This window comes from Alexandromys fortis, unplaced genomic scaffold (assembly GCF_014885135.2).
Source record: "Alexandromys fortis isolate MF-2015 unplaced genomic scaffold, M_Fortis_MF-2015_v1.1 scaffold_3, whole genome shotgun sequence".
NCBI lineage: Eukaryota > Metazoa > Chordata > Mammalia > Rodentia > Cricetidae > Alexandromys > Alexandromys fortis.
The window spans coordinates 13,986,865-13,995,297 of NW_026067909.1; positions in this window are offsets into that span (position 1 = coordinate 13,986,865).

An 8,433-nucleotide genomic window follows, 5' to 3' on the forward strand; every position below is an offset into this window, starting at 1 on the left:
ACACACACACACACACACACACACACACACACACAATAAAGAAAATCTAAAAGGCAGGAGGTGGTAGCACACACCTTTAATCCTAGCACTCTAGAGGCAGAGGCAAGTGGATGTCTGAGTTCAGGGCTAGCCTAGTCTACAGAGTAAGTTCCAGGAGAACCAGAACAACACAGAGAAACCCTCTTCTGAAAAACAAAACAAAACAACACAACAAAAGTAATAAAATATCTTTTTAAAAAAAGCACAAAAGCAGAACTGCCATAGCCATATGACCTAGCTAAGTCATACATTCAGGGGACTCTATATCCTAATATTGAGATACCTGCTCACCCATGTTACTGCACTCTGTTGTATCTTGTTTGTAATAAAGCTTGCCTGAAGATCAGAGGACAGAGCTAGCCACTACTTAACCATAGAGGTCTGTAGGTCTGTATAGACAGACAGGAAGTGATAAACTGGGTGAAGATAGGAATATGAGGCAGGAGGAGACAGTAGTTTGGCCCTTTTTCAGCTGAGGATTTAGCAAAGTAAGAGTTGACGGTGACTTGCTCTTCTCTCTGATCTTTGAGCATTTGCCCCAATATCTGGCTCTGGGTTTCTATTAATAAGACCAAGTAGAACTCGTGCAGCATTTAGTGTGCAGCTTTACTGCACTAATTCACACACACACACACACACACACACACACACAAAAGCTGCTTGCCTGTGGCTTTGCAGCCAATGGCACACTCTGGAGCTGCACACAGGGTGGGTGGAGGGTGGAGGGTGGAGGGTGTCTTCCTCTAGGAGTCACCGCCCTGCTAGCTAAATTTTCTTTTCTCTTTTCCCCAAGCCTCTGATTGGGATTTTCCTGTTGTAGCTTCTCTACAATCTCCAGCTGCCTCCTGAGCTTCTGATGCCACAGGGTTTATCTGCCCTAGACCAGCTGGTTCTGCCTGCAGGCAGCTCCCGCCACGCATGCTTCTTCTGCACAATGCCAGGTGCACTTTTCAGTCAGCTAGATCCCTCTACCCCTTGGCTTGTGGCATCCCCTAAGCCCCCTCCTTGAGCTGCTGCCCTGGTAGGTAGCTGCCTTGACACCTGCTCAGGATTTTACTGTTGTTGAAACCGCCACACACTCAGCTCACAGCTACATACACACTAGCAGCTGCAACTGTCCTCAGCCAGGCTATTTACCACCTGTGTTCTCCACTCAAATGCACCACACAGCAACAGCCTCAAGCAGGTTTAGGGACAACTGGCAATTCTTCGTCTTGTTTGCATTCTGCACATATGTTCGCGCACCAGAAGAGGGCATCAGATGCTATTATTGTGAACCACAATATGGTTGCTGGGAATTGAACTCAGGACCCCTGGAAGATCGGCCAGTTGCTTGTAAACACTGAGCCATCTCTCCAGCTCACAATTGGGAATTCTTAAAGGAGGGAATGAGTTTTAAAAAAAGAGAAAGACGGGCTGGTGAGATGACTCAGTTGTTAAGAGCACTGACTGCTCCTCCAGAGGCCCTGGGTTTAATTCCCAGCACCCACATGGCAGCTCACAGCTGTCTGTAACTCCAGTGCACATGAAATAAAGTTAAATAAAGTTTAAAAGAGAGAGAGAATTTCTCCCCCACATTAAAAAATGTAATAAACGATGGAGTTAGATCTCTCCTCTGAATATACAATGGATGGTTTAAAATTGGAATAATCAAATGAAGGGATAACCAATTTAACTGGGATTGACATCATGTTAATTGTCATTTTGATAATCTTGATTGTTGGTTTGATAATTCTTGGTTTATCTCTTTAAAAAAAATTGGTCAGTATAAGTGCAAGATACAGGCCTTAGAAAAACTTAATAAAACAGATCATAGAAATATTGAGATCCAGACAGAGCCAATTTCAGTATTGAATTATAAGATTAGAGAGGAACAGCCTAAGGTTTTCAAGCTACCAACTTTAATTTATCCAGTCACCTTACAGGAACAATTGCCAAATGATGGCTATCCCCAAGGCTGGGCAAGAATTAAACAGACTCCAGAAGAAATGTTATATTTTAAGGAGATTCAAGGAAGCGATAGTCTCGTATGACAGGCATTCACCTTTTGTGAAGCAGATGTTAAATTCAAGGTCAAGAATTATCCCTCAAGACTAGAGAGACTTGGTTAAAGCAGTCTTAGGACCTGGTCCTCAGTTATAATGGATGACCTGGTTGAGAGAAGAGGCTAAGACCATTGAACAATGAACCAGAGTTGAAGTATGAAAATCTCACAAGGTCAATTTCTTGGAGAGGGAGATTATGTTAATAAAGAAAGACAATCTCTATATGATGACCAAGCCCTTGATTTATGCTATACAGCAGCTTTGAATGCTTGGAACAGATTTGGAGAAGTAGGAAAGAAAATTGAGTCATTTACTAAAGTTATGCAGGGCCCAAAGGAAATCTTCACAGATTCCTTACAGAGATTGACTTCAGTAATAAATAGAATGATACCAAATTCAGAAGCTAGGCAAATAATAATTGAATCTGGCCTTTGCTAATGTACATTCATTAGGTCCTTAAAGGCAAGATCCCTGGGAGGAATGGATCTGAGATAAAATCAATATTGAATTTATGACCATGATGATGCTTGGGTTGGAGAGGTGATTTCCAGAGGTTTGAAGAAAAATCAAAATATCAGTTGTTTCAATTGCAGTAAACACAGTCACCTAAAAAGTGATTGTAAACAAGGCATTCTTAGAAACAATGTTTTTCTAAGCATAATTCAAACTCCCCCTCCTGGATTATGCAGAAGGTATGACAAAGGTAGGCATTGGACTATTGAATGTAGGTCAACAAGGGACAGTCAAGGTAACCTTTTGCCATCAGGAAACACCTTGAGGGGCCTCTCGCAGGCTCCCAGGCCAAATTCAGTCAACCGTGGAGGAAACTCCTTCCCAGAGCAATTAAAGAATCTAATGCCTTCAGTAAGAAACCATGCTGCTCTGGATCATAGAACAGGTATAGACAAGAAAACAAAAATTTCAGGAGAAACCATAAATCAAAATTGATAAAGGTTTGAACAAGAGAGACCTCTGAATTAGAAGAGATGATAGTTCATCAAACAACATGGCTGTTCAATATAAACTAACTTATAAAACTAACAAAGACTTGTCATTTGATCAGATATAACTTACCAAAAGGGAATCTCCCCTAAATTAGGGTTGGGGGAGGGCTTTGTTTTTGTCTTTTCCAGCTAAGGAATCTGAAGACCACTGAACAAATGGGACATCTGAAGAAAATGGACAAATCATCCAGAAAAAAAAAATGTCCCAAGAAAAAAATAAATTGAACTACTGGTATATTACATTTTCAACAGGATAAAATTTCATAAATTCTTTCCAAGTGTTTGTTTTTGCTTGTTCTCTACAAATATAAAATGCAAATGGTCTTCTGTAGTCCAATTAAAAATTAAAGCTGGCTTTGGGGTTGGAGTGTGGCTCTCTCATTCTCTAAACTCAAGCATGCTTGTTAAAGTAAAATCCAAAATCTTGGTCTCATGTCAGAACAACCATTTGAAATGGTACAGAAGAAAAACCAAAATTAAGTGACTATTTTATTGCTACTAATCTCATAATCCTTTTGTTTTAAGTTTTTGGCAGTTTTTATAAATATTTATAAATTTTATAAATATTAAAATTTTATATTTATATTATATTTATAAATATTATCTCAAAATTTATAAGATATATATACTAAACTTTTGACCATGACATTAATGGTCATATAGGTACTAATTAATTCTAGAAAAAGGATTCATCTAGTGTCCTGTAGGTTTGAGTCTCTATCAAGTAACTAGGAATTAAGTTTTTGTACTCTGGATATGCATAACAAAGTATGGTCCTTTAACCTCTTTGAGATCTGCTGCATATGAAATTTAAAATGTTTAAGTTTTTTGCAGTGAACCAAGGCCATACCTAACAGTGACCTTTGAAGTGCCCCAAAAAAGGATGGGTTCCCATAACAATGATTCCACCAGGACAGAACACCACTAAGCTGAAAAACATCACCTAAAGATTGGCTTTGAACTACAAACAGCTCAGGACAATTTGAGATAGCTAACCAAGATGATCCAGCCTCACAGACTACTTTAGCCAGGACTTGAGACAAGCCCTGCACTTTCCCATTACAGAGAGACTGGACAACAAAAAATACAGCTACCTCTCCAAGGACTTGACAATTAACCCAAATTTTTCTAAAACCCTAAAGATACTACTGCCCCCAGACAGCAGAAAGTAAATTTAAGAATATGATACCTACATTCCCAAGAGGTAGGGTGGGTGGATTTGGGTCTTTCATTGGATATGGATAGTTGTCATTGTTTTAGGGGGTTGGCTACAAGTTGTTATTGGTAATGGTCAAGAAAAAGTGGAACAAAGATTCAGAGTTCTTGTTTGTTTTTTTTTAAGATTTATTTATCATGTATACAGTACTCTGTCTGCATGTATGCCTGCATGACTAAAGAGGGCATCAGATCTCATTCTAGATGGTTGTGGGTCACCATATGGTTACCAGGAATTGAACTCAGGACCTCTGGGAGAGCAGCCAGTGCTCTTAACCTCTGAGCTATCTCCCCAGCCCTCAGAGTTCTTGTTTTAAAAAGAAAAAAAGGGGGATAGGGATATAATAGTATATAAAGGTAGAGTATTGAGTCTACTCTGAAGAGAAAAAGGAGGAATAAGATAAAAAGTAGATTACTGAATCTACTTTTAAACAAAAAAGAAACTAGTTATTTAAATATTTTACATGGAAATGGATCTTTGTATATTGATAAAAACTTGAGATTAATTTTGTTAGAACATACTGTACATACATTTCTAATCTTGTACAAGGTATTGTACCTACACAGCTTATTTAACAATGTAAATACAAATTTCTAATCCTTGAAAGTTATTATTACCAACTAATTAGGATATAAAGAAATGCAAGTTAATAGTTAATCATTACAATCAAGCTTGTAGTCATATTAGGTACGTTTTCTTTCTTTCTTTCTTTCTTTCTTTCTTTTTTTTTTTTTTTTTTTTTTTTTTTTTTTTTTTTTTTTTTTGGTTTTTCGAGACAGGGCTTCTCTGTAGCTTTGGAGCCTGTCCTGGAATTAGCTCTGTAGACCAGGCTAGTCTCGAACTCATAGAGATCCGCCTGCCTCTGCCTCCCGAGTGCTGGGATTAAAGGCATGCACCACCACCGCCTGGCTAGGTACATTTTCAAGGTCAAACAAACATATTTTAGATAGATAGGTCACCTTCAGATACTTCAGATATCTATAGAATATGGCATTTAAGATGTTTTAACAACATAGGTTCTTTTTCTTATGACAATGAGACACATCTGCTCCTGGCAGCACCAATCTATTTTAGAGAAGAAGACCGAAGAATCTCCATGTGGAGTTGTTTTCTTTGTGACAAAAGTTAGTCACTGGGCAAGAAAATGCCCTTGCCTCAACTTCTGACAGCATGCTATCAAATTGGACAAACAGGACACAGAGAGTAACTGTCATACCTTTCCACGACAAGGAGGGACAGTCCTTCAAAAATCCTGCTTCATAGAAAAGTCTATTGAATATTATAGTCCTGTAGGCTGAAGATGGATGCCCCAACATTGCAGAGGAAACTTGGATGACTGTCCAGGCAGCCAGCTCTTTCAGTCACTTCTCACAGACCTGGGATTAAAGGTATGTGCGGCACTACCTGACCTCTAGCGGCTCTGCACTCTGATCTTCAGGCAAGCTTTAATTGTTAAAACATAAACAAAATATCACTACACTGCTCAAGACAAGGTTTACTCTGAGTAGCCCTGGCTGTCCTGGAACTTGGCTAGCTTTAAACTCAGAGATCTGCCTGCCTCTGCCTCCTTAGTGCTGGAATTAAAGACATGGGCCACCACTTGCTGGCTAGTTTGTATTCAAGCATACTCTCTATATATCCAGGTATAACAGAAAGGCCAATCCAGCCTAAACTGGTTTGGGATGTGTGTAAATAAGGAAAACTGTGTCTAAGTGAACTTTATTTATCAAGTTATGCCTATGCATGATTAGGTTTGTATATATTTAAAATCGGATGCATGGCAAGCGGCATGTTCAGTGAGACATGGTAGAAGTCTGTCAATCAAAATGAAGAGCCACCCAAATTATGTCTGTAGTAACCAAACTCCTCTTGGAACTCATAAAAGGAAGTCCCTAAAATTAACGGGTCCTTGAGTGTCTCCACTCATGTGGCTACTGTTGCTTCATAGTAGGTTCTGACCTCTTCTGTTGCTTTGCTTAAATCAAGTTTCCTCACTGCTTTGCCAACATTGCAGGCTTTTACTTCCTTCTTTTTCCAGTTTCCATTTGCCTGAGTCTGAATGCAGGAACCATCCTCCATTGCTCTTCGGCCTTACCCACTTTAGTCGGGGTCTCTTAGTCAAACCCAGGGCTCAGGTATAGAGCTAGTCTCGCTAGCCCGCTTACACTGATGTTGTGTGACATCATTCCTGAGAGGCCATGAGTAGAATGTCTACTCACGCCAGATAGGGAAATGACAACAGACCAAAGTAAGGATGGATCCAAAGTCCACTTTGTTAAACCAGTGGCTTTATTGGGGTCACTCGCAGGAGGAGAAATGACTCAAAGACGGCTGCATCACCAGAGTCCACTCCAGCATGGGTGACAGTTCATGAAAGCTGAAGACATACAGCTCACTGCATAGCCTGCTGGCAGCTCGACATGCTGGAGAGTGTTTGGTTCAAGTGCTCAGTAGTCAACGCCTCTCCCAGGCAGCTAGGCTAGCCTAAGACTGTCTTAGCAGCCCCTGCTGCTTGGGAAGTGCCCAGGAGAAATGATTGGTTTCAGGGATTTCCTGAAGTTGGTTGGACTTTGTTGTTGCTATTGTTGTTTTGAAACAAGGTCTCACTTAGGCAGCTTTGGCTGGCTGAGAACTTTCTATGTAGACCAGACTGGCCTTAAACTCACAGGGATCTGCCTGCCTCTGCCTCCGGAGTGCAGAGACTAAAGGTGGGCACCGCCCTGCCAGGCTTCCTGAAGCGTTTGAGATGTCTACTTCTTGAGCTTACGGGTCCTTGGGAAAGATGGGCTGCTCTACCTCCCTTTGAGGAAACGAGCTGTCTTAAGGAAATTGATAAAAGGTTTTGATGAAGTCTCCCAGATGAAAGGTTTTATCTCTGCGGAAACTGTACACAATGTCAGGAGTCCCCCGTCCTCACCTTCTGAGGCTGGAACTACAAAGGAGCTCACCCGGCACTATATGGGTTTCTGGGTTCCTCAAGTGGCAAGCGTTCTAAGCGATGAGCCATCTCCCCAGCCCCTTATCTCATCCTCTGATAAGAGGTCAAGAACCTAGAGTGATCTTGCCCAGACCTTGACCACCCAGAATAAAAGGAAAATTAGGGAGAAGCACACTATGGGGAGAGTAGAAACAAGGCTTTGTGAGGAGAGAAGGAGGGAGAAGGAACCAAAATGAAGTCGCTGGGAAGGGATACACAGACCCCTGGAAACTCGCTACTTTGTAAGTGAATTTCAAAATAAAGCTAATTAAAAAAAAATCACTGATTTCGACTTGCCTTCTATGGGCTCAGTGGGGTCAGGGGCAGTTTGTCCAAAGGTCAGGGTGCCGATAAGCAGGGCTACCCACGCCCACCAGTCAAATACACTGAGGAGCTGAAAAGTGGGAGAGGCACATTGGTGCCCTTGGCATCTCCTGGGAGCTGAGGCTGTGGCTGCCCTGGAGAGGCAGGGACCCTTCCTTATCAGCCACCCCCTGGAACACCAGCAGCCCAGGGCCAGCACGGAGATGCAAGGGAGGGGTACAAAGTTCTGGAGATAAGGAGGGACACAGTGTCTAGGAGAGAAGGTCAGCCCATGAGGCCCTCTGATGCTGGGTAGGATGACAGAGGGAAAGGCCAGGACCGTGGTCAGGCATCCTGGAGGTACATGCCCTTCCAACATTTCCTGTCGCAGCCCAGCGTGTGGGAAGGATGGGAAGCAGAGCCCACTTACTGGATTAAGTCAGACAGGGCTGGGGAGATAGCTCAGGGGGTAAAGAATCAAGGCCCAGGTCTGCATCCCCGGAATCCACACAAAGCTGCCTGCAATAGTTCACATCTGTAAGGCAGTGCTCCTGAGTGAGATGGGAAGCTCCCAGGCCAAGCTGGCTGGCATACGCAGCAGGGAACAGAAGACCCTGTCTCAGACAAGTCAGAGAGGTAGACCATGAGGACCAACACCCGCATGCACGCAGTCACACTTGCACATACAAATGGCTTGTGCACATACACACACATACGCAGATAAAATGTATTATTTTATTATAGATTTGTAATTATTATTACACTATTGTTGTTTATTATATTATAACTCTATTGTTGTTGTTACAAGGAAAACAGGAGAATGCCCTTCATGGTGGCAAAAAAAACCCC